The sequence below is a fragment of the Hippocampus bargibanti genome, linkage group LG05 (genome assembly GCF_051943395.1).
Source record: "Hippocampus bargibanti isolate YZ-2025 linkage group LG05, ASM5194339v1, whole genome shotgun sequence".
Taxonomy (NCBI): Eukaryota; Metazoa; Chordata; class Actinopteri; order Syngnathiformes; family Syngnathidae; genus Hippocampus; species Hippocampus bargibanti.
This window is the reverse complement of record NC_142738.1, coordinates 22,160,327-22,187,512: the sequence shown is the minus strand read 5'-3', so window position 1 is coordinate 22,187,512 and position 27,186 is coordinate 22,160,327. Positions and strand designations below refer to the sequence as shown.

At 39.4% G+C, this 27,186-nt stretch overlaps 1 protein-coding gene and 1 long non-coding RNA gene across 3 annotated transcripts in view; both read right to left on the bottom strand.

Annotated features, from left to right (window-relative positions):
- The window catches only part of rassf7a (Ras association domain family member 7a), a 30,457-nt gene extending 17,682 nt beyond the window's left edge, over window positions 1-12,775 (bottom strand). Inside the window, exon 1 of one of the 2 annotated variants that reach the window (XM_088997319.1) lies at window positions 12,415-12,775. The gene's annotated coding sequence lies outside the window, so the exon portion shown is untranslated. The remainder of the gene's footprint in view (window positions 1-12,414) is intronic. The other variant, XM_088997318.1, reaches the window with a different exon arrangement.
- A 7,935-nt stretch (window positions 12,776-20,710) lies between these two features.
- On the bottom strand, window positions 20,711-26,593 carry LOC148898227 (uncharacterized). The gene is made up of 3 exons (XR_016115064.1): window positions 26,487-26,593; window positions 24,440-24,548; window positions 20,711-21,764 (listed from the first exon to the last, which is right to left on the bottom strand). It is a non-coding gene; the product is annotated as an uncharacterized LOC148898227 (long non-coding RNA).
- Window positions 26,594-27,186: the final 593 nt, after the last annotated feature.

Here is a 27,186-nt window from a genome sequence, read left to right as displayed (position 1 = left end):
TGTGAGACTAATAAAGGCAAATCCAATCCAATCCAATCTCTTTCCAAACAGCAATTCCCTTTGACCTTCGACCTTCAACACCAATCCATCAAGCATCAATGACCATCACAAAGGTAAATAAAACAACTTTATTTTATAGCACAGTTTATTTCTTTAATTACAGTCCTTATGGAATGTGACTCTTTCCAAACAGCAATTCCCTTTGACCTCGGACCTCCAACGCCATTCCATCAAGCCATCAATGACCATCACAAATGTAAATAAAGTGACTTTATGATAAAATGCAGTATATATATATATATATATATATATATATATATATATATATATATATATATATATATATATATATACAGTAAAGTCTCGTTATATCGATATTCAAGGGAGTCCGAAAAAATATCGATATAACCGGGACTATCGATATATCCGACCCTGTTTGCATGTAATTTTCTCCGTGCGTGCATAGAAATAGTATCAATATAACCGGGACTATCGCTATATCCGATATCGATATAACGAGACTTTACTGTATATATATATATATATATATATTATATATATATATATATTACAAATAACACATTTATTAAAAACAGAAAGAAGTGTTGTGTTTTTTTGTTTTTTTTTTGTACAACGTTCTATCACGACAGTCACAGACAAATTTCCCACAACACTGATTGGACAAGCAATACCATGTGATCATTTGCAGCGAGTGACAGACAAGTCTGTCATAACATGTCATAAACATGTTGAGTCACATGTTTTTTACCCTCCAAGGCCACTTTTTTATGGGAGACTGATGGAGAATAATAATTTATCATGTTTAAAAGTGCCGTGCTTTGCTGACCAACTAAACAATGGGCCTACAGTCAAAGCGCAGATGGCCACAGTAAATCTGATTGAAACAGACACGGCAAGGTGAACTGTCGTCTCCATCTAGATTCTAGAAGGTCCGGCCTTGCACAGAATTTAGGGCTTTAGATACTCCTTTTTCACCAAAGTTATTTACGGCTTAAACATCCTGCACAAGCGTCAGATTACAAACTTATCAGTTCTTGGAAAAGACAACCAATTAAAATGTCTTATGTTTTACTGCTTGCAGCTGTTGGTGCTCAGAACGCCCAGAGGCGTGGCATTATAATCAAGAAAACTATGTTTACTAATATATCACTGTAATTTACATATACTCTCAATAAATAGCTTGGCAGAGGGGCGCAGAATTCAGACGTATGTCATCTGATGACTGCGTCTCCTGCCGGCAGTGGGGACAATCTTTCTGGTTCTGAGTCTCTGTCCACGGTGTCTGACTGTCATATCTCTGACAGAGACTTCTTGGGTTTTGAGTTATTTTAGATGCAAATATCACTTGGTTTGCAATTGGGACATAAGACAATGACTTACATATTTTCACAACCAAAAGGCACACTCAAATTTAAAATGTTCTCGAACAGGACGGCACTGAATACTATCGATTTGTGTGTATACACAGACTTGCAAAATCCATAAATGGTTTTGTGTGACTTCGATGGGTGGTCCGCTTGACTGACTGATGTGCCCGCACGCTGCTTCCATAGAGGAAAGACAGACCTAACTGAGAAAAGAATGTGGTCATGAAAGTGGGAAAGGTACACCCCTAGAAGGGTAGGAGGGTATAGGATAATACGTGCATTGTGCAAAACAACACCCCAAAAATCTACAGACAAGCTTAAAGGACAACCGATGTCTCCGGACAAGTTGTGTCCATAATTTGTAAAATGGCTTCAAATGACTTCTACTGAGCGTATTTTACAAATATTCCACCACATATAGCTATATTTTACATTTTAAGACTCGCGCTGAATATTCCGGAAGTCTTGTTTTTGAGTTGGTGACAAGTCCTCACCCTACGTCACTGAAGGAACGCCCCTGACCGAAAAAGGACACATCGTAGCAGTCCTTCCATCACGTAAATGCATTTTTCTGTACTTGTTTGGTCTGAAAACTTCGTGTAGCACCAAAAAGAGGCAGAAGAGGGCGACAAAGCTCTGTGTAAGGAATTAATCAGCCTGTGGAAACGGGCTGATTAATTCCTTAGGCGGAGCTTTGTCGCCATTTTCTGCCTCTTTTTAGTGCGACATCCCACCCCCGCTATTGCCTCAAAATGGCACGGAATAAATTCTTTAATCGATTGCAAACATGTATGCTTTCCTCTTCAGACGTCTGTGTAAGCTCTCAGCCGTACAGGAGTGGTTTCCTCTTCAGAACTATTTGAATCATATTCATAACTGGATGAGTAACAACAAAGCATATTCGCGGAATCTGAAGCCATTGTTTTGATTCTCTAGCAAGGCAAGACGTCTTGGGGTGATGCCACGAACAAGGGGGCGGGACCTTCTGAAACTGGCCACTTCCAGGTTCATTTTTTTGCAGATTTTGGACACTTTAAGTTATTTTTATTGGTGTTTTGCATTTGACTAAAAATATCATACTGCGTGTTTTGGGTATTTTAGATGCTATACAACGTTTTTCTGATGTCAGTTAGGAAACAAAAAAGTGATGTTGGTTGTCCTTTAAGAAGCACTGGTGCAATTGATCACTGCAAGTGATTAGTTACACGGTGGATCGCGGGAATTTATCGACTGCCACAGAATTCAAGATCAACATATTCTTGGTGCTCAGTGCATTTATTTTATAAAACTACTTATCAGGCAAGAACAAGAGTGTCACAGCAACATCTGGCTGATTCAAGGAAAACCTGGCCATCTTCTGCGAGAACGTTTCAATCTCATTTGACCTCTGTTCCTCACTGTTCTCTCAACCAATCCACACATTCCTACATACCCGCTTGGGCTGCGGCCAGCAATTAAGGACAATAATACTTGGCATTCGAAACACAAAGGAATGATTGCCGACAAACACATCCAGCCCAATCACAACATTAACATGGTGCCACTCACTTTCAACCTCCCGGTGAACCGAACAGGAGAGAAGGGAACCAGCATGGAAGCAACATGCACAACGGGGCACGACAAGTCTTCTTTTACTGTTGTCAAAGTCAAAGTCAGCTTTATTGTCAAATATGCTAATATTCATTGGTTGCAATGGTAATGCGCATAAATTGCCTCAGTGAAGTTGAGAGCGGCATGGGAGCAATGGCAAATACAGAACGCAAAAGACGTTGAGTGGCTTTTCAAAGACTTCAAAGACTTTAAATATCGCTGAGATGTCACAATACATTCTTGCATTATTATTCTGATTTACGGGGAGAAGAGGGTGTTAGACATACCCCAACACTGACCAATCATAATTGATTTCAATTTTTGAAAACAATTTGTTTGATGTACGAATGGGGGCCATAAAAATAAAAATGCCTACTGAAAGTAACAAAAATTGACAAAATTCATATTGCCAGGTAAGCACATTTTACAGATCATCAGTCTTAAGTTCAGTCTTGGGACAGGTTTCACCTTAGGACACAGCAGGCGCATATTGTGCTAATTGTGCATATTCTGCTTTCCTGCAAAATAAGTGATTTCATAAAAAAACTGACCTGTATGCTGATTCTTTGGTTTTCAGGATGAAAGCAAGAATTCCACACGTTTCTTCCCACTACATCTAAGGGATGTTTAAAAACGAAAATGGCCAGAGACACTAAGTCACTGCTGGATTTGACTAGACTGAACTGCGGCAGTATTTGAACACCTCAAACAAATTCGGCAAAAAGTACAGGTGCTCAAGTCTAAAATGTTACTTAATGGCCAAGGGGAGCAAGCCTTAGGTATAACATGTCTTCACTCACACAGATATAATATTTACCTTGGGAGTTCCAATACACGTGTCCCCTGGAGAGAAATATTAGGTAAACAGAGTTATGAAATTACTGTGTTGGATCTTCAGGCCATGTGATCAAAATCGTGATTTTTTTTCCACACTATCCTTGTGGCAGCAAATAAAAGTCTTATCAATTATTGTTATCATTCAAGTCGCACGAGGACTAGCTAAGTATGTAAGCAACCAAGCAAAAAGAGACAACATAAGATGGAGAATCCAACGCTAAACTGATGTGACATGTAGAGTAGCGGAAGAGAATCAGTTAAATGCTTCGGTGTATAGTACAGTCAATGACGATGTGGAATTGTCCAAACAGCGATGAAAAGTAACTGAACATACAAAACCTGCATTGGAGGCGAACTTGCTTGATAACAGTAGATAGTTAGTTGAGTTATTTTTTAACTTATATTTTAATTATATATAACATTAAAAAAATGTTTGTGTTTATTGCATTATTTGACACCATAGAATGAGAGGTCATTTTTTTTATACGTAAGCATTGATAGAATTCAAAATGGAGCTACATCTGTGTGTGTGCGTATAAGCAGTTGTATTTCAGCTTTATTAAAACACATTCTATGATCATCTACCCATCCATCCATTTTCCGTACCGCTTATTCATTCAGTTGTAATTTAAGGACCACAGGACGTTGGTGGATTTTTTTAAAGCAGCCTTTGGTCATATGTATGCTTTCAAAGGAACAAACCAGAGTGAAACCTGCCTCTAATCTTCTATTTAGAAGTACTCATTTCGACAGTCCTTAGAAGTATTTATTTTCACTGGCCTTTGTCTATAGATATTGCATTTACCAATACAATTAAAAATGTTGGATTCCAGTACAGGGTCTTGGTAGTCGAGAGGTGAGCACGTCGACTTCACAGTGCAGAGGTACCGGATTCAATTCTAGCTCTGGCCTTCCCGTGTGGAGTTTTCATGTTCTCCCCGTGCTTGCGTAGGTTTTTTTCCGGGTCCTCCGGTTTCCTCCCACATTCCCAAAACATGCATGGCACACTCCAAATTGCCCCAATACGTTGGGTTTCTATGTGCCCTGCGATTGGCTGAACAACCTGTTTAGACTGTCCCCACGCGCGCTGCCCGCCGCAAGGCTTGTGAGTATAAACAGCATCGGAAAATTAAAGAATGAATGAAGATTCCAGTTGTCAGCACAAAAAAGAAAATAATAATGCAATTATAAAGAAACTGAGGCTTACAACTAAATATTAAAAATAGTGATTTTAAACTTTCAAAGCTGTTTGGACGAAACACTTTTTTTAATTAAATTTGATACATTTGAAATTCTGGAAAAAAATATGCCAGTTTTTATTTAGAAAACAGATTTTATGCCAACAAGATATGTCATGTAATGTTCAAATTTGAAATGTGTTCTGCCTTGCCAAAAGTGTAGATTATGCCGGATTCTGAACTCTAACCAGTTACTACATTCACAGAAACCAACGCATGGCGTGTAGCGTGAGGATCTCAAGTGGTTAAGTTGGGCCCAAATTTGTAGTTTGGATAATTTGATAAGGATGACTCATCCACAACTCAACTGAGTGCCCTGTCATTACTCTAAGAGGAGGCATTGAGCCAGCCAATGATGCATGAGTCGAGTTTTGTGTGGGTGCACATACATGTGTGTGCAAGCAACCATGTCAAGAGAAGGTTGAGGAAAATGTATGGATGATGAGTGTATGGATGTATGAATCATTGACAAAATTTTGGAGTCCAAGAAAATTAAAAACTCAACTGCACCTCAGGGTCCAGTTTCCCATCACCCATTGTGTGTTTATGTAGCTGAATACACAAACACACAATGAATCCCATGATGTTTCAAACTTTCAGAAACAAGTTAGACTGCTAATTGAGGTAGGTCTATGTTACAAATGTGACCATGTTTTTGTAAAATGGGGGACAAGTCTGTCAAGTGCACTTGCCTGCCCTTGTCTGCTTGGTTGCTTTAGTACTTTTAAGTCCCAAGGCACATCTTTCTCTTTCTTCTGGGTGCCTCGAACCCCCAACCCCCTCGCCTTCTATCCCCACAGTGACCGGGCATTTTGGCTGAGGCCTCCTTTTGTTTACTGCCAAGAGAATTGTGTGCACACAAAGTCAAAATAGCAAGGCTGGTTGAGCATGGGAGCAACCTGCTCCTGCTCGCCCAAACACATGCGCACACACACACGCGCACACACGCACTCGCTACGTGGCCATCCCGGGGTGGGAGGCAGAAATGGTTAGTACACGACAATCCCTAAGGACAGGGAGGCAAAGAGACTAAGACGCCCATATGCCCTTCAACTACTATATCCTGTGTCTCCTATCGAGAAATTATAAGAGTAGAAAAGCTGTCACAGGTTGGTGACGTGACATGATGGACCGAAGAACCATGAACCCATTTAGAGAATGAAAAGTTTCCCGTGACAGTCGTTGGCAGCATTATTAAAGTGGAACTTTACGGTCAGCTGAACTAACTTGGGAACATGACCTGAGGTGGACAAAGCTCTGAAAGTTCATCCTGAGAATCATTGATGTAATTCAACCACAAAGCGGCATACAGTATGTCATTTCACTGAAAAGGGATGAGTTGTGAGCTCAAAGAGCCTTTATTTTATGTACTAACTTTGTTCAGCAAGTGCATCTGCTGAATGCTTTTCAACAGAATTGTCCATTTATTGTTATCGACTGGAAGCATAAAAAAAGTTTAAACTCCTGGAGGTATGAATTTTTTTTTAATTCCGTTTTTAAATTAGATGCCTTGTCTGCCAATATGAAGAATGAGTCGAAAATCACAGAGGAAAATGTGCACCTCTGTCGGCACTAATCAAGTGTTTGAATTTCCATCCAGTACCGCTTAATCCTAACTATATATATATATATATATATATATATATATATATATATATATATATATATATATATATATATATATATATATATATATATATATATGACCCGAGTTAGGATTAAGCGGTACTGGATGGAAATTCAAACACTTGATTAGTGCCGACAGAGGTGCACATTTTCCTCTGTGATTTTCGACTCATTCTTCATATTGGCAGACAAGGCATCTAATTTAAAAACGGAATTAAAAATATATATGTGTGTGTGTGTGTGTGTGTGTGTGTGTGTGTGTGTGTGTGTGTGTGTGTGTGTGTGTGTGTGTGTGTGTGTGTGTGTGTGTGTGTGAGCAGTTCTACAATTGAAACATATGAATCTAATCTAATGTATTCAGTTACAGAAGTGGTTTCGGCGGACCTCACTTATCTTGGTTGATCGCAGCGGAATTGGTTGCATAAAAACCTGATCAGAATACCCTATAGCTTGTGTGTTCACCCCAGATAAATGCATAAAACATGCATGCAAAATATCTTGCAGATGCAAACAAGACATCAGTAACGAAATGGGAGTGCTGGTTTCCAACAGCAATAAGTTTGCAAAAGTACATTTGCAAACAAAAACAAAATGTAAAAGGCAAATTCCTTTCCCAAATCCGCTCCTTCCTCTCAGTAATTATAGTCTGCGAACTGACAAAGCATAGATCTGCTGTGCTTGCCTTTGCCTCTTTGGATACAACAGGTGGAGTGGGGCTTTCTGGACTGTAAGCCCCTTTTTTTTCATTTGTTGTGTGAGCCAAGTTTAGTTTACCCATCAAAAGTCCACAGAGACACCTGAGAAACATGATGCCTCCCTTTCCGCCCTCCCAAAATATTGAGGTGGAAATACTGTCACGGTCTACTGTATCTGCCAGCTTGTGTCATTTTAAACAGGTGGGATCATACACACAAACAGTGTTCCTTGTTCATTAATCCCTAGGAAATGTTTTGGAATGAGTAGAATATCGCGACAAATCGCAAACTGGATGGCATTTAGATTGGAAATTGGTGTGAGGGAGGATGATGGAGCTGGTGGGTGTGAGATGAGAATGTGACGCAAGGAAGACTGGATCAATCTTTTATCAGTGCAGTGTACTTTCTTCCCTAATGGATCTGACATGACCACAGCGCAGTCTTCCGTCCCATTGCACATGCAGAGGGAGCACACGTGAAACAAGGAGTGTGAGAGTTTGACAGAGCTGCTCTTAAGAAAAAAAATACATGGACAGAAACAAAAAAAGTTGGTTTGAACCGCATTCCCAAAATAATCATAGGCCAAAACTATGCAGACGTATTATTTCATGTCCAAGCGTCATCCAATGACCTCCAGCCCAAAGTGCATCTGCGGGAGCCAGTGAACATGTCTGATAAGGACCGGAGAAATGAAGTCACTTCACAGCATGAAAATTTTCCATCAAGACTCCATTAAGATATCGTGCTGTGCATGGCCAAGAACGTTTTCCTTTTCACGGGAGCAAAATGACAGACAGGTGCTTTGACAGAAGTGACAGACTACCCTTCACAAGTTGATGGATCCATGTGAAAAAGGGGTGGAAAAAGAAGTCAAATAAGGGAGTTGAGAAAAAGACTCTCAGAGGAGGCTCAGCTCTCACCATCCTAAAATGGGCTCATTCAAGGACAAGAAAAGTCGAAGCAGTGAGGCAGCTCTACAATAAGTCGGAGAGAAGATATAAACATTAGATATGTGTATAAAATTGCAGCAAACATGCAATATAAGAGCAGAGATACTTGTCAATTTCATTGTTATGCTTTAAAGGATAACCGACACCATTTTTTTGTTTACTAACTGACATCAGAAAAATGTTTCATAGCATCTAAAATACCCAAAATACGCAGGCTGATATTTTCAGTCAAATGAAAAACACCAATAAAAATGACAGTGTCCAAAAACTACTTCAAAATGAAAACGGAAATGGCCAGTTTCAGAAGGTCCCGCCCCCTTGTTCGTGACGTCACGCCAAAACGTCCTTGCTTTAGAATGAAAACAATGGCTTCAGATTCAGAGAAGATGCTTTCTTGTTACTCATCCAGTTATGAATATGATTCAAATAGTTCTGAAGAGGAAAGCATAAATGGTTGCAATCGATTAAAGAAGTTGTTCCGTGTCATTTTGAGGCATCTGGACTAAATTGTAGCATCCCAGAAAATGCACAAGATGGAGCCCAAGCTCCGTTGGAAATGGGCTGATTTGTCTGCTGGGAATATCAAGTCTTGTCAGCGAATATCAAGTCTTGGTGCAACACACAACAATTCACCATCGGGTTATTTATGTGTTTTCCTTCTAATATCGCCATCAACACGGATCAACACTAAGTTTTCAGACCAAACAAAGTACCCAAAAATGCATTGTGTGTCGCTTTCTCGGTCAGTGACAATACCTATCGTGACGTCACGGTAGGTATCGTCACCAACTCAAAAACAAAACGTCCTGAATATTCAGCGCGAGTCTTAAAACGTAAAATATAGCTACATGCCGTGGAATTTTTGTAAAATACGCTGAGTAGAAGTCATTTGAAGTGATTTTACATATTATGGACAGAACTTGGCCGGAGGCGTCGGTTGTCCTCAGGACAATTTATAGCTATATTTTACGTTTTAAGACTCGCGCTGAATATTCAGGAGGTCTTGTTTTCGAGTTGATGACGATGCCTAATGTGACGTCACAGAGAAAGCGACACACAATCCATTTTGGGTACTTTGTTTGGTCTGAAAACTTCGTGTTGATCTGTTTTGATGGCAAAATTAGAAGGAAAACACAAAAATAACACGATGATGAATCGTTGTGTGTTGCACCAAGACTACTATTTGATACTAGTTGATACAAATTTCCAGCAGACAAATCAGCCCATTTCCAACGGAGCCTGGGCGCCATATTGTGCATTTTCCTGGGACGCTACATTGGAGTCCTGACGGCTCGAATTGATACGGGAGGACTTTTGTAATCGATTGCAAACATGTATGCTTTCCTCTTCAGAACTATTTGAATCATATTCATACTCATTCTGGATGAGTAACAAGAAAGGATCTTCGCCGAATCTGAAGCCATTGTTTTGATTCTTGAGCAAGGCAAGACGTACTGGCGTGACGTCACAAACAAGGGGGCGGGACCTTCTGAAACTCTGCATCTCCGGGGTCATTTTGAAGTAGTTTTGGGACATCGATGAGAAGGTTTCTTCAGCCGTCATCTGTACTTTTTTGAAGGTGTCGGATGTTTCGCCTCCTATCCAAGAGGCTTCGTCAGCGAACTAAAGACTGACTGGTCGTATCGGCCCTATTTATATATCCCTAATGTCCAGACATGGCGGCGCCGGACACAGCTATGATAGGTCCCTACTCTCAGGTTGGGGGCAGCAGAGGATCACTGCCTGTGGCCCCACTGATTGTTCCTACATTCCTGACTAACGACTGGCCTATTTGCCCCACTCCCACCGGTATCACCTCATCAGCATTACGAATGTTGCCTAACCTGTGTTGCTTAAGCAGGCTATTGTATGAACGATCCAAATTGAACCTCACCCCACCAGACCGGTTTAATGAAGGATTCAGTTGTTTTATGAGAATCGCTTCTTTTACCCCCCTTTCAAACCATCTATGTTCTTTCGCTAAGATTTTAACCTCATTGTCGTGTAATGAGTGGTTGCTCGCTTAGGTGCAAATGTACTGCCAATTGAGGCCCACTAGTATTATCCCTGCGATGTTGATGAAGTCTTTTTTTGAGAATTTGTTGAGTCTCCCCAATGTACTGCTCTTTACAATTTTCATTCTTACAATGTATTGAATAAACTACATTACTTTGTTTTCATTTGGTAGCCTATCTTTTGGATACACTAATTTTTAGCTTAACGTGTTTATCGGTTTGAAATAAGTAGGAATTTTGTGTTGCCAAAGGAATATTTGTAATTTTTCAGAAACTCCTGCAATGTAAGGTACTGCTACTCCTCTCCTTTTTGTATCTTGAGAATTTTTGGTTGCATTCCCTATTCTTTATTTCTGACATTTGTTGAATGACCACTGAGGGTACCCAGAGTTAGTGAGTGCTCTCCTGATATGTTTTGACTCCTTTTCTCTACCTTAAATGCTAGTTGGTATTAGTTTAGCCCTATGCTGGAGGGTTCTGATAACTCCTAGTTTGTGTTGTAAAGGGTGGTTAGAGTCAAAAAGTAAGTATTGGTCAGTGTGCGTAGCCTTTCTAAAGACTTCTGTTTTTAGCGCTCTGTCCTTTTATAATTACTTTACAATCCAAGAAGGCTAGTTGGTTCTCTTTTAATGTCCTCACGAGTAAGTGAAAAAAAGTACAGATGACGGCTGAAGAAACCTTCTCATCGATGGACCACTCCTGTACGACTGAGAGCTTACACAGACGTAGTTTTGGGACACTAACTCATTTTTATTGGTGTTTTGAATTTGACTATAAATATCACCCTGCATGTTTTGGGTATTTTAGATGCTATAGAATATTTTTCTGATGTCAATTAGGAAATAAAAAAATGGTGTCCGTTGTCCTTTAAGGAACGAAAAATGTAAGAACATACGTTGGTTCTCCCTTTTGCGGCGGCTTCCACTTTTTTCTGAGGGGGCGGTATTACAGCGCTCATATTAAATCTGGGTCATAGTGGTATTGTACAAGGTACAAGTCAGGATATAAAACTGTTCACACTTTTGACAGTAATTGTTTGGAAATTTCTCTTCGAAAGCAATAATCTTTTCAATATTGCAAAAGTCAACTTTTTTTGACTGATTTCTGACAAATAGTCCCAGTAACCAATGACAACTCAATGTCATGTTGTTAGATGACAGTGACATTTTGTGGGGGCAATAAATATATGGTGACCACTCAGCAAAATGAATTAATAACACTAAAATATTGGCAATAAAATGCTATGGTTGTCATTTTGTTTTTAAATTTCTGAAGCTCATCTCAAGTAGGACAGTATTTGAAGAAAACAAGAAATCCAATATAATATGGACGGTTGGATTGGATTGGAGTTTCCTTTATTAGTCTCGCAGTGAAGAAATTTACATTTCACAGCAGCAAAGTGATGGTGCACGACATCAGAAGTTTTTTCCTGGTCTATACCATGCTGGTAATCATAACCAACAAGCTTGATATTCATGACAATGACTCAATGTTGAAATAGCTTTTGGTGCTAACTTGTATTGCACGAGTTTATTCTTTGAGATGTGTAGCACAATCACACATCATTGAGGTTGGGGCATGCAGCACTGAACTCTGCCCGAGTCTCCAATGAATTAATCTTTAATCCTCTGGTGATAAAAGCAGTAGCCAGTGTGTGACCGACAAGTACTGTGCACTTGTTTTGTAGTTCGAACATTCAATGATCTCTTTAGGGGAAAAGAAAACATGAACACTTGGAGTAAATTAAAACGAAAAGCACATGGAGAAAAAAAAATCATGAGTACTAAGTGAGAAGTTTCGCCAAACAGGTTTGACTCCTTCACACAGCAAGTTTGTTGTCAAGACACCTGGAAATGTGTCCTCGTTGATAAATAGCTGAACTATCGCAAAAGTCTTGTGATTTAACTGCTTCAAAATATATGGTCAATACTATAGTGTGCCAACATTCCATATTCTGTACAAAGGCTACAGTGTTAGCTACACAGAAAACAGCTTACTTTAGAGAGACTTTCATGCACTGATATTCAAACAAGCAAGGACAAATTCAAAAGAAACCCCCCAAAAATTCCACTTACCAGGAAGAATATAGTTTCACTCCCTTTAGTCCCTTTATTCCTTGTCTCTGCTTGGGTGGCAAAGTCTTTTAACATTGATATAGTAAAAGAATCTGTCCGGGGTGCCAGGCGTTTGTGTGCATGGATGTGAAGTGTATGCCTGTCTGTGTGTGTATGCGTGTGTGTACGATGTGGAGGACAATGACAGTCACTAAGATGAGATCAGAGGCATTGGACGTGGTGACAAAGCGATATCAACAATGTGACTCCCCTTTCCTCAGTCTTGCTGCCTGCCTGCCTGCCTCAGGAATGCACTGCTCCTGGGTGCCTCCACCACAGTCAAGATCTGAGAGCCTGGAAGAGTTTTGCTGTCTCTCGCTCTTGCTCTCTCTCTCTCTCTCTCTCTCTCTCTCTCTCTCTCTCTCAACTCTCTGGCTGACTACACCCCTCCTCCTCTTTCACCCAAAGAGAAGCACACCCTCAGTCAGTCACTCTTTCTCCCCACCCTTTCCTGCTGTGCTGACAGATCATATACCTCCTCCTTTTTCAGGTGTTTACAGCGTCATGTTCTCTCTGTATCCATTTCCTCATATTGTCTCCTAGTTTTGTATCTGATAAACATACCAAAAAACAGCTGGTGCACAGCTTAATCTGTTTGAACAATCTTTTACCCGAGGTATTAAAATATCCAACCCCAACCTTGTGTGAAATGAGCAGTGGATCGCACAAATGTGTTTCATACTTCCGTTTCTCCAGAATGATGTCACTGTACGGTGAGTAGGTGCGATACCAATGTTGGTGTACTCTTACTGCTTTTGGTGATTGATATTGAACCTGATACCATTAAGATTTTCTGTGGAAAAAGTATTTCTCATTCTAATCCAAATACTGTTGAGTTGGACCAAAAAACAATTTAAATTAGAAAAAAACGGTTTTGGTTTAAATGAACACCTTGAACACCACAAAATTATCATGTCTACTCCACATAATTACTTCAAGTTCTGATGCTTTTGTCTGGTTAGTTTTCTTTGAGGAAGAATAAAGTGAGCCAAATGTCATAATTTCATTTACCCCGTAAATGAAATTATGACATTTGGCTTATTGTATTTTAGGGACACATGCACTCCAGTCATTTAAAAAACTTAATGGACTCCATGTCCGTTGCTTATACAGTGATACCTCCGCATACGAACACTCCAGCTCACGAACTTTTCGCCTCACAAATATTACATTTGCGAGCATAGTCTTGGCTGACAAATTAGTTTTCGGCGGACGAACCAAACCACAGAGCGCCACGGTGGCTGGCGGACCAGCTTTCGGCGGACGAACACCAAACCACACGGTCAAACAGCAGCAACAACAGGTGGCTGGAGGACTAGTTTTACTCACCTCCTTTCTTTGAGTGCGGATGTGGTTTGTTATCAAGGATACTTTTGCCATTATGGGACCGAAAAAGACCCCACTACAGCCTAGTGTTAAGCCGAAGAGGACACAAAAGAAAATTACGGTCGAGCAGAAGAAGATCATCGAAAAACACGAATGAGGTGTGCGTTTGTGTGACTTAGCTTCCCATTACCATTACGCTAAGTCGACCATTGCTACCATCCTTAAGAACAAGGAAGCTATGAACGGTGCATGTGTGGCTAAGGGTGTTTCTGTGTTGTCGAAGCAATGGTCTCAGGCAATAGAAAAGGTTGACAAACTTCTGTTGATTTGGATTAATGAAAAGCAGCTAGCAGGGGGACGGTGTGAGTGAAGGTATTATCACAGAGAAAGCACGGCAACTTCACTCGGATATCATGAATAGGCGAAACTGGAAGTTTGTCATCCATTGACAACTACCATCACAAAAGTAAATAAAATGACTTTATGATACAATAGGTTTTTTTTATTTAATTACAATACAATAGCACATTTGCGGATCAAACCTCTAAAGATGGAGGACACTGATTTGCTGTGGCGACACCTTGAAGGGAAAAGCCGAAAGGAAAAGAAGAATACAATACAATATCACATTTATTATACACAAAATAATGTATATTTTGTGTAGTATTAAGGTTTATTTTGTCAAAAATTATGTTTTATGGGGACCTGGAAACGGATTATTCTCATTTTAATGATTTCTCATGGGAAATAAATGTTTAGAAGATGAACTTTTCACCTTACACACACTTTCTGGGAACCAATTAAGGTCATAAGCAGATGTATCACTGTATATATATAATATATATATATGATTAAAAAGTTTGCAAGCTGAAGTATCACTGCAGTTTCCTTTTGATAATAATAATAATAATAATAATAATAATAATAATAATAATAATAAATTTAATTTATAAGCGCCTTTCAAAACTGTCAAGGACACTATTGAAGGCAGTTATGACTTAGAAAAGCATTTCACTGTAATTAACTCATGATATTATTGCTTGCAAGTGGCGCTCCAAACAATTGGCCACCGATTGTGATTGGTCATTGATCGTGATTGGATGATTCCTGGGAAAAAGGTACGGGATTGGCATGTCGATTACAGTCTTTCTATGTTAATCACACACACAAAAAAAACAACGACTAACTTCTATTGAACTAGTGAACCCTGGAGCCAATGTGAGACTAGCCTGTGTGGATGTAACATCCTCTCCCCATTTCTATAACTGTGTATGGGTGCGGCAACCCCCCCCCCCACTCAAAAAAAACAAACTAAGAAACGTATTCAACAATTTTTCTTGCTCTGACAGGTTCCAGACAAAACAGTCACTGAACCAAAATATGTTTATGCATTTTCTGCACTGTCAATTTCAAATAATGGCCAACGTTTGTATGCACAGGTGTCAAACTCGGGCCTTGAAGGTCCACTTTCTTGCATGGTGTCTAGCTCTTTTGCAACACACCTGATTTAAAAGAACAGGTTCAATATCAGGGTTCCGTGGAGCTTGCTGATTATCTGATTGTTTGAATCAGGTGTTTTGCAACAGGGAAACATGGAAAACATGCAGGACAGTGGCCCCTGGTATACAGGGATGGAATTGAATATAAATATGATTCAACAATTAATCAAAAAACAGAGATGAGTTGATTATTACATAAAATCAGCATTCCGTTTCATTGTATATGTGTGCGTGTGTTGAAACGTTATCAGAATAGTTTAGTATATTTCTATATACAGTAAAGTCTCGTTATATCGATATTCAAGGGAGTCCGAAAAAATATCGATATAACCGGGACTATCGATATATCCGACCCTGTTTGCATGTAATTTTCTCCGTGCGTGCATAGAAATAGTATCGATATAACCGGGACTATCGATATATCCGATATCGATATAACGAGACTTTACTGTATCTATAGGAAAAAACATTGGTCTTAAGTCTGAATCAGAATCAGAAACCTGGCTGGATATTGTGTGTGTACATGCGTGCTCTTGCAAGGGTATTAAAATGTGCTGCTTTGTGTAAACTGAGGACAAATGTTTCCTGGAGACAATTTCTTTATTTATTTTTTATTGCAAAATTTTCCAAAACTTCCTTTTTAAATCAGATGCAAAGTGTTGAAGTGAAGTTTTTTCAAATATAAGGCAAATCAAACCCTGCTTCAGGGTTTAATTTTGCACCATTGTTGCAAACAGATAAATATGAACCTTCTATGAATCTCTTCTATTATTTAAAATGTTTGCATATGATAAATTGCAGTAAGTTACATAATACAAATACCCCAACGCAGACATAGACGGACACAGACGGACACACACGGGGACACACACACACACGCACACACACGTGCACACCAACACTTTTTAGTCAGGCTGGCCCCATGGGGAATTTTTTTCACTTCTGAGGGCTATATTTGTCAAGCAACGCTTTTTTCACGTCTAAGTTGTACTATCAGAAAAATCACTTAAAGAACAGTCAAGAGTAAAGGTCTCCTGAGGAATTACTTTACTAAAGTCCTAAGTGAGAAAAAGTTGAAGTTCCACCGAAGGGTGATATTTTGAAGGAAGCACATTTAACTGCGGACAGGTTCTAAATCTTAAGAGTGTGATTTGTCTGTCAATCAGAAAATCTCCATAGATTTATTTCAAGGACATTTTTGGTCGTCTCCTAAAATCCTGAGTCAATGGTTTGGAGAGCCGACGAGAGAAACACAACAGGGCTGCTGAGGGTTACGGAGAGGATTGGCGGTCCTTAGCCTCACAGTTTCATGACACCTTACAGGGATTCCTTTGGGCACCTCCTACTGCTGTGCCTTCCTTAGTCCACCCTCCTCACACACACCATCCCTCATTTCCTGTGTGACTCAAAGATTCTTGCAACACACCTTTCCTTGCTCCCACTTGCCTGCCCCTCTTCATTCAACAGAAAATAAAAACAAAACAGACAATGAGCAACCCTTAAAAACATTTAGCTTACGTAACATTCCATTCTTGATTTTGCATTATTCATTACAATAATTTCAACACAATACCTGCAAACATGCAATAGGTAATAATAATAATAATAATAATAATAATAATAATTATTATTATTATTATTATTATTATTATATTATTATTATCATGTTATTATTATCATTATTATTATTATTATTATTGTACTGTATTCTGACCTGAGAACAAACCTATAATGGCAACAAACTGGTTAGATTTGCCAGGGGTTAAAAAGGTTCAGAGTAGTTGGAGGCAGAAGGGAAGGGAATGCATGCTGATTTGGTCTTTGTTGGCCATTATGCACCATGAATGAATAGCATAAAGGTCGAAATAGGCCGTGCCTTTTTCCCAATCGTCCATGGTGAAACCTCTGATAAATTTCTATTTTATTTTAGGTTTTATGTGCCATAAATAAATTGGCCATTTAGACACTAAATTTTAGATTTTCTTGGGTTGTCTCCGTGTGATATTAAAATTGACAAACCGAATAATGTGTGTATGATAAATATGCAAAAAAAAAATCAGATATTAGGAAAGAGGCAAATACTTTGCCACAGCACGGTAGTATGACCGTCTAATTATAGTTGAGCCATGACTATTGCTTTGCCTGTGTAGTTATTCCTTGTCTCATGATTACTTGCGTTGAAGAGGGCAATTATAGGGGGGCGGGTTTAAATTCAGCGCATTCCACAATGAAAATGGAATATATATATATATATATATATATATATATATATATATATACAGTAAAGTCTCGTTATATCGATATCGGATATATCGATAGTCCCGGTTATATCGATACTATTTCTATGCACGCACGGAGAAAATTACATGCAAACAGGGTCGGATATATCGATAGTCCCGGTTATATCGATATTTTTTCGGACTCCCTTGAATATCGATATAACGAGACTTTACTGTATATATATATATATATATATATATATATATATATATATATATATATATATATATATATATATATATATATATACACCTTATCCTATGTATAATAAATGTGCTATTGTATTGTAATGAAAGAAATACACTGCACTGTATAATAAAGTCACTTTATTTACATTTGTGATGGTCATTGATGGCTCTTAATTGACACCTGTTGCTTTCTGACTTGTAAGGTCTTACGAAACTGAGGCATCACATTATCATTCATCATGTTGATGATTCTTATAGCCTTTTCTGAATGGAACTGTTCAATAAAAGCCTGCACATCAACTGTTGAATGGCCTGCTTCTGCTTGTCCTCTTGAAGGCAAATCAAATTCCCTGTGTTGATGACCTCATTATGGTCAGCAACAAGCTCCTCGATGTCATCTGCATTCACTTCGATTCCCGTAGGTGCTGGAGATTTTATGACAACAAAAGGCGCGAGTCCGATGATTCCAAGGACGCGGAATAAAACGTGACAAAGGAAGGCGGTCGGGGCGAATAAAATGGCACACTCGCGTCTAACAATCGACTCGTGCAAAGCAAACTTTTGGAGCACAAGAAATAGCGATGCACTTCCGTCGTAATCATGTCACTGGTGAGGTGACAGTGACTCGTTGAAATGAAATTAAATTGAAGTGTCGCGATTTATATATATATATATATATATATAAAAAAAAAAATCCTCGTCTCACCCACCATGGGTGGTGTCTGTCCCCATTTCAGCTCGGGTCCTCTACCAGAGGCCAGGAAGCTTGAGGGTTCTGCGCAGTATCCGTGCTGTTCCCAGCACTGCGCTTTTCTGGACCGAGATATCCGATGTTGTTCCCGGGATCTGTTGCAACCACTCGTCGAGTTTGGGGGTCACTGCCCCGAGTGCTCCGACCACCACAGGCACGACTGTCACCTTTACCTTCCAGGCTCTCTCCAGCTCCTCTCTGAGCCCTTGGTATTTCTCGATTTTCTCATGTTCCTTCTTTCTGATGTTCCCATCACTCGGGACCGCTACATCCACGACAACGGCTTTCCTTTCCCCTTTATCTATGACCACGATATCTGGTTGGTTGGCCATTACCATCTTGTCAGTCTGTATCTGGAAGTCCCACAGGATTTTTGCTCGGTCATTCTCCACCACCTTGGGAGGTGTTTCCCATTTTGACCTTGGGGTTTCCAGTCCATACTCCGCACAGATGTTTCGGTAGACTATGCCAGCCACCTGGTTATGGCGCTCCATGTAGGCTTTCCCTGCCAGCATCTTACACCCTGCTGTTACGTGTTGGATTGTCTCAGGTGCCTCTTTGCACAACCTACACCTTGGGTCTTGTCTGGTGTGGTATATCCCTGCCTCTATGGCTCTGGTGTTCAGGGCCTGCTCTTGGGCAGCCAGGATGAGTGCCTCTGTGCTGTCCTTTAGGCCAGCCCTTTCTAGCCACTGATAGGACTTCTTGAGATCAGCCACTTCTGCTATGGTTCGGTGGTACATCCCGTGTAGGGGCTTTTCCTCCCATGATTGTCCCTCTTCCAGCACCTCATCCTCTGTTCCCCATTGACTGAGACATTCTCTGAGTACATCATCCGTTGGAGCCTTCTCTTTGATGTATTCATGGAGCTTGGATGTTTCATCCTGGACAGTGGCTCTCACACTCACTAGTCCCCGGCCTCCTTCCTTACGGCTTGTGTACAGTCTCAGGGTGCTGGACTTGGGATGGAACCCTCCGTGCATGGTGAGGAGTTTTCGGGTCTTAACATCCGTGGTCTGCTTGCCGTGGTCTGCTTGCCGTCACATATATATATATATATATATATATATATATATATATATATATATATATATATATATATATATATATATATGTGACGGGTGTCACAACAGTGACTGTCTTCATCTCCACGATGCTGCCGTCTTAATGAAGACGAGACGCGTGGATGTGTCTTTTTATTTCTTTTATTTCTGCAACACAGTATGGCAGAAGGGATGGGTGAAGTCGCATGGGTTTCGTCTTGTGATTAACCTGAATCTCCTCGAGATTGTTCTCAAATGCAAAACATTGTGGATAACAAAACAGAATTAACGTGTGATCGTATAGTGGTTATTTACAGAAAAAGAGGATACAACACAAGTTCACTGTTATTTACAAGATGTCCCTGAACGCATCATGGGCGGAGACTCGGCAGAAAACGCGGTGCGCTTGTAATGGCTGGCGCACAGTTCAACCCGCCACGGACACTCACGGGCAAATGAAACACGACACAAGATACTAAATATTGTTCAATAAAAACAAAATGAAACAATTATTACCTGCAACACAGTATGGCAGAAGGGATGGGTGAAGTCGCATGGGTTTCGTCTTGTGATTAACTGCGCAATAGAAAAGCACATGTGCTCCAAAGTTCCACTCGACAAAACGTGAAGTAAATAATGACACAAAAAGTAATCTGGACTCGAAATGAATAAGGGAACTAATTAGATAACACTAGACAGTACAAAAGGGGAAACAAAATAAGATATTGTCATGAAAATGCGCGTTAATCAAGACCAACAGAAAATTGCGACTCACCCTGAATCTCCTCGAGATTGTTCTGGAAACTATGGGCGGGACATAGTGCCACACTGTGCGCCGTTGCGTCACTTCCTTCATCACTTAATAATCTAAGCGCACAACTCCGTTACATATATATATATATATATCCATACAGTAAAGTCTCGTTATATCGATATTCAAGGGAGTCCGAAAAAATATCGATATAACCGGGACTATCGATATATCCGACCCTGTTTGCATGTAATTTTCTCCGTGCGTGCATAGAAATAGTATCGATATAACCGGGACTATCGATATATCCGATATCGATATATCGAGACTTTACTGTATATATATATATATATATATATATATATATATATATATATATATATATATATATATATATATATATATATATATATATATATATATATATATATAGGGCAGGCTAATGACTTTGGCATTCCCTTCATCACCATTTTTCCAGTTTTTCTTCTCTCAATGTGTTCAGACCAATTTTACAACTGCTAAAAATAGGTGTGCCTTCCAAATAATGCTGTGTTGAGTTTCTGAGAGGCTTCCTCAAAGTAATGTTTAATAACCACAATTTTCATCATCACCATTATCATCACGGAGGATGAAAGAATATATGGGTAAATAACTGCTCATATTCTTCATTGTTGTATCGTAGTCCAATTCATCATCTTCAATTACTTTTAGCTAAGAGGGGTTCACAATCTAATTGAATTTGTGCCTGATTTATTAGAAGTGAAAACACTGACCAGGAAGAAAGAAGATTGGACTGTATTTTCATCAAACAAAAGAAAGATAACCGAAAGAGAAATAAACATCAACCGGTAGGAGTAGCAGGAGGTTGGGTTGTTCAATTACTGTACTGAACTTAAGTACAATGAAATAGCAAACTGACTCAAATATTGGCTGGGTCGTTTCACAAAGTTCTTAACAAAAACAAAAGCCAAAAAGGAAATGTAAGTTGGTGGCATGGGAGCTGTCAGGTGGTAACAGGTCAGGGGACAGAGGTGAGCACAAACTTCATAAGACCCACACAGATCAATCCAAAGACCACCAGGCATTTTCACTCGGTGTCCATTTACCTCACCCTACACACTTTAGTCCATCAGTTTGACTTTGAGGTATTGCAATTTGTCAAGTCAAAAGGGTCATTCAATTTGTGGTCCATCAACAGATCAGTGGTCTGTCCATTTCCTCCAAACAATGTTTATAAAATGGCTGCCACTGGGCATCTGAGGAAAAGAAATATCCAAACACCTACAGGAACAACAGCATTTAAAAGCTTTCACTGACACGTCAGGCTTTTCCCTCAGTGGTTTTCCGGATCAAAGCCAAGCTTAAATAGTTGTGTTCCAGTTTGAAAAACCTTGTAGCTTGAATCATCCATTAGGTACAAATAGGGGATAAAAATAAGTCACTTCTTCCTCTCGTATCCCCACATGCACAGACCTGATGGCAAGAGTGCAAAATATGATTTTCTAATCAGACAAGATTAGATCCTACATTTTAAAGCAGCGAACATATGCAAAACAGATGCACCACAACGACAAGTAAAAAGACCAGTTGAATTTCAAATAGTCCCATCAAGCTTTTTCAGTTTTCAATTAGTTTTCAGCTTTTTCAATTAGTTTCAGCAGTTATGCTAGATTACTGATCAGTGCTCCGACAATGGCCATTTGTGAGGTTTGTGCTGCTTTGTCAAATGTCGTGGCTATATATCACACATAAAATGTTAGAATTGCAATTGCTACTGGTTTTCCCCAGTTACATCAGCCAAAGGAAAACAGGCTCTGCCTCGATAACCCACATTCGCATGCTAATTGGGTAATTGTTAATGAAGTGAATGTTATATCATGACACTGCCTGGAAATGTGGATTATATATATTATAAAATCTAAATAAGGATTATTTTGGAAAGATGTTACCTGCACACATGGACAAAATTGTTTGACCCCATTGTTGATGAAAGGAAAAAAAGCAGGAACTTGAATGTGCCGAAAGTATGAATGAATACTAAAATTTTAATAATTAACCAAAATGTAACAAATGAAAATCAGACTGGGTTTGAATTGCTATTCATTATTTTTGAAAAAAACAACGTTATGAAACAGGCCTATACAAACATTTGGGTACCCTTATTATTTTATAGCACCAACTTCTCAGACAATTACTCTAATCAAGTGATTTGAATGAGATTACCAACACAGGTAATGTTTCTCTTGAAGCGAGTGTAGTAAATCTGATGATGAGATGGCAAAGTTTATCATTGAACTGCAGTCTTGGGTGTCCCAATGCCTCGTGCACATATAAACATTATGTTTGAGCATGGCCTTTGCAATGGACAATTGGGAAGAACAAATAAACGCAGTCACGGTACACCATTGAGATGTTCATTGATAGGGCAATTCCTCCCAATCACTGCCAAGGGTCCCGCTTTCGGCCGCTGCACGGTTCACCGGATACCCAACCCCATTGACCCCTTCCAGAAGTCGGGAAAAGGGTCCTACATTGTTTTTTTGTTTTTTTCAAGCAGTGCAGTCGGGCTCAGTGGGTGCATGCCTGGCCACAAAGCACATGCCAATGAGCCTCATCACAAGATGGGAGTCCCGGTGACATGCATTTGGGCAAGGGTCCATTTATAGTAGTCATCACAAAGGATCTTATGTATAGCATCTATGTGCATCTATGTGCCAGCAAGTGCCATCAAGACCAAGAAAATCTAGCTCCTATGTTCATCAGAGACACAACTCCCCCCACGATGATCAGGTGATGTAATTTTATGAAAAACTAACATCTAATGCTAGGTAACTTCGCCAGACCTCCTGACTCACCTTAAATGGTCACATTTTGTCTCTCCAATTTGAGACAGTGGGAGTTTTTTTTTTTAAATCACACACATTTATTTCGGATAAATTGTGCCAAACATTGTCGGACAGCTAATATTTATCTTTGCATACATTACCTATTCATACACACATCAAGCAAACTTTTTCCATCGAATGTTTGGACACATTTTTCACGCATCCCAATCCAATAAATGTACTTTTGTATTTGTTGTATGTTTTGCTCAGCAGCATGCATTAAGTCCCTGTTACATTACTGTATTTTCTTGATGTTCTCAAAAATAATACCCTCATGTGAAAATTTCAGGTGTATATATCTGACATACTGGATAAGAGCAACCCTTTGAGAAATTCAGACGAAATGTAAAATGTTAATACCATTAAAAAAAAAGTTCAAACTAATTCATGCCGAAAAAACTGGTTATCTTACCAAATTTTAAATTTAGAATAATCGAGTTTGATGAACTGTGAAACTGATGAATTCATTCAAGCGGAATCAGAATCTAAAATCAAACAATGTCCAGCCCTATATGACACGCTACATTATTTGCACAGAAATGTTTGACTTCTGACAGTAAAAAAACTCTCTTATCAATATATGCCTTTGATGAAAGGGAGGAGTGTTCCTAAACACAGCTGAGTATGTGAATAGCAGAAGGTCCTTTGGGTCATCGGTTAGAGTGCTCATTGAGGGAGGGGAAGGTAGTGTGCGTCTAGCGTTTCCATAGAAACCCAATACAGATGGAACCACCTGGTTGGTTGGACCCAAGAAGGGGACAACAGAGTGTACTGCTTGAGGTTGGTTACCATGCAAAGATAAAAATCGATCTGCATATTCTCAATTACTAACACAGAATTTATGGATGCCAATATGAAGGACAGAGACCGCAAAAAAGTATTATCACAGACATCTCTTAATGGTTTTTTACTTCAATCAGATGAAGTTCAAGTGCCTTAGCATAACAAATGAATTTGTCCCAAACAAAAAAACTAGGTACATTTCTAAATTTAACACCTCCACACCCTCGGGATAAAAATGGTTGTCATCATAATTTGCATATTTGTTTTACATTTTTAAACGGCATTATCCGTTTATGAACACGACACCAATGCGTTTTTTTCTCTTAATCAATTCCATAATGCAACCTCAATGTACAGGATACATACACAATTGAATGAAAATGAAGAGAATAAATAAATAAAATAACACAACCCTGAACTTTCTTCCCAGTAACAATGTTTTAGAGTAATGGACACAATGTGGTCATTTTCATCACTCACCTCTTGCAGTCTGTCCCTGTGAATGTCTGAATGGAGAAAATGGAGAAGGGAAGGAAGAGTGAGACAAGCCTGCGACTGACAGTTTGCGTGCTACCTGATCCACCACTGCCTGTGGGAGAGGGGAGAGACAGACACAGACATGCTTACAGCAGTGCGGAAGGGGGGGGGGGGGTAGTTTCAGAGCTAAGTGAAGTGGTGCCGCCATTCCCCGTTGCCTATGCGACCGATGCTCTTTCAAAGAAATCATCCAATAGCAAACATAAGCAACTGTTTTCAGACAAAAAGCCACATGATTGCTCCAACACCATTCCCAAATGGCAGAGTTGAGAAGAGAGGGGCAGACAAGCGTGGTGATTGTGGGTGGCATGTGAAGACAAGGAGAGGGAGAAAAGGGGAGGGAATAACAAAACATAAAAGATAATTGTTGAGGACCGACAAATGATTGCAAGCACAACACAAAAGTGAAGCTTCACAATATCAAGTCTAATTTGCACCCAAACATTCTATTAAATGCTCCAACAGTGAGTGTACAATTCATCTGTGTGTGAGTGTGCGTTGAAACGTTATGAGAATAGTTTAGTAAATTTCAAAGGGAAAAACTGGTCTTAAGTCTGAATCAGAATCAGAAAACACACATACTGTAAGACTCATGCCAAAATATACATGTACTGTACTGTGCCTCTTTTGCAAGACAATTGTGCTTTTTAAGGTTCCTTGGAACTCTGTATTACCTCACTGAAAATGTAAGATCCCACTTGAGTTCCTCAAGCAAGGATTTGCAACTGAAAACTCAAATGAGTCCACTCGTGGCTAAGAATGTATGTAACAGAGTAGCCAGTGAATCTAGTCAACAATAACCAACACATGCTCAGGTGAATAGAACGTCTGCAGGTTGAAGAATTAATGGTTATTAACAAACCAACCAACAATCTCAATATACATGTCAGTTATATCAATTTGTTCCAAAGGTAGGGGAAACAACTAGTGCAATACAAACCAAAAACAGCATGGCAGCATTGTAAATATGTATCATAATTCATATAACACTTTTTAATATTACAGTTAATAGTTCATTTGACCAATCCAATAATGAGATGAATCTATACTTTGAACCATTCACAACAATGATATAGAAGGGTCAATAGTTGAGGAGAAATGTGAAATAATCATGAAAGAGGTAAATACAGGAACTGCGGGACCACTGTTTTATGATGGAAACAAATTAATTTCCTGTTCTAAATTTGAGTGCACACGACATATCGAGATGCGGTTTGTCTTGGCAGTGTACTAATAACATATTGGAAATAGAATAGGTATGTTGAAGGGAATACAAGTTAAAGAGAACTGAAGAACCAACCACAGCACTTTGACTTCATCAGAATCGAGGGTGAGACACTTGGACGATTGAGTAGAAAATGCATGCTTTGGCAACGTGGAGACCAAGTTGGAGTATCAACTAAAATTCAAACTCCGAGCCACATAACTGCGACGCAGACAAGGTCGCCACTTTCCTCCGTGCTACCGCTTTGTCCATGCTTAATTTTATCACTGAATGGCAATAGAATAATGTATGTCATTGGCTTGCAGCAGTATCACGTTTACCTACGGGACACAACATTTGGTACAGATGCAGCCAAAAGATATCCACAACAGTCAACGTTGCGTCAAAATGTTTATATTGCTATTTTCAATAAACATAGTAAAACTATTTTGCTTATGCTTATTTATATTGTCAAATTCGATGTTAACAACCCTACTTACATTTGAATTTATTTTACATCAAGAAAAAAATAGCACAAGGTTACACGTGTTGTGGTTGTGCCTTAATTCATACATGCTACGCCAAAGTCTACTTATTAAAACTACTCTTCAGCGAGACGTGCAACCGCAGCTAATTTCAAGTTTTTACCAAGTTTAAATCGGCAGGTGCACCACTTGTTGCATCACCGAGCGATGAGCGAGTCACGAACATAACCGCACCGTACTGTACTTCATATTTGTGAAACACAGCAACCCATAAAACGGAACACAACCGAGCAAAACTTACATTGATACGTCGAGCGGCGCTGAAAGTTTGATGAACACGCCAAAAGCCGCCAACAGCCGATAACAACCGAATCCCCGAGATAGCTGTCAAGCCATTCCGGAAGTGGATTTATAAGACTTCTGGTCGACATTTCAAAGTACAATAGATTTAACTAGCACCCAGTGGAAATACGTAAAGCCATCGGACGTAAAAAAGGAGGGCGGAATTTGGACTTGAAATAAGTTAACGCACACATTTAACTGATGACAATCTTTACAGACCATATACTGATATACTTAAACAAATCCATGTGACCACCACGTGTTTTTGTTTTTGATAAAAAAAAATAAATAATGATAACACAGTAAGCATCATAATCAAAATCATTATTATGATGATTATCATTATTCTGTGATTGGCTTGCAACTGGTTCAAAGTGTCGCCCAGCTATTCCCAGAACACAACTGGTATAAGCTTGCGCAACTCCAGCGACCTAGTAGGATGTGGCGATTCGGAAACTGAGTGAAGTAATAGTAATAATAATAATAATAATAATAATAATAATAATAATAATAATAATAATAATAATAATAATAATAATAATAATAATCTCAATCTCATCTCATCTCATCTCATCTCATTTTCCGTACCGCTTATTCCTCATTAGGGTCGCGGGGGGTGCTGGAGCCTATCTCAGCTGTCTTCGGGCACGAGGCGGGGG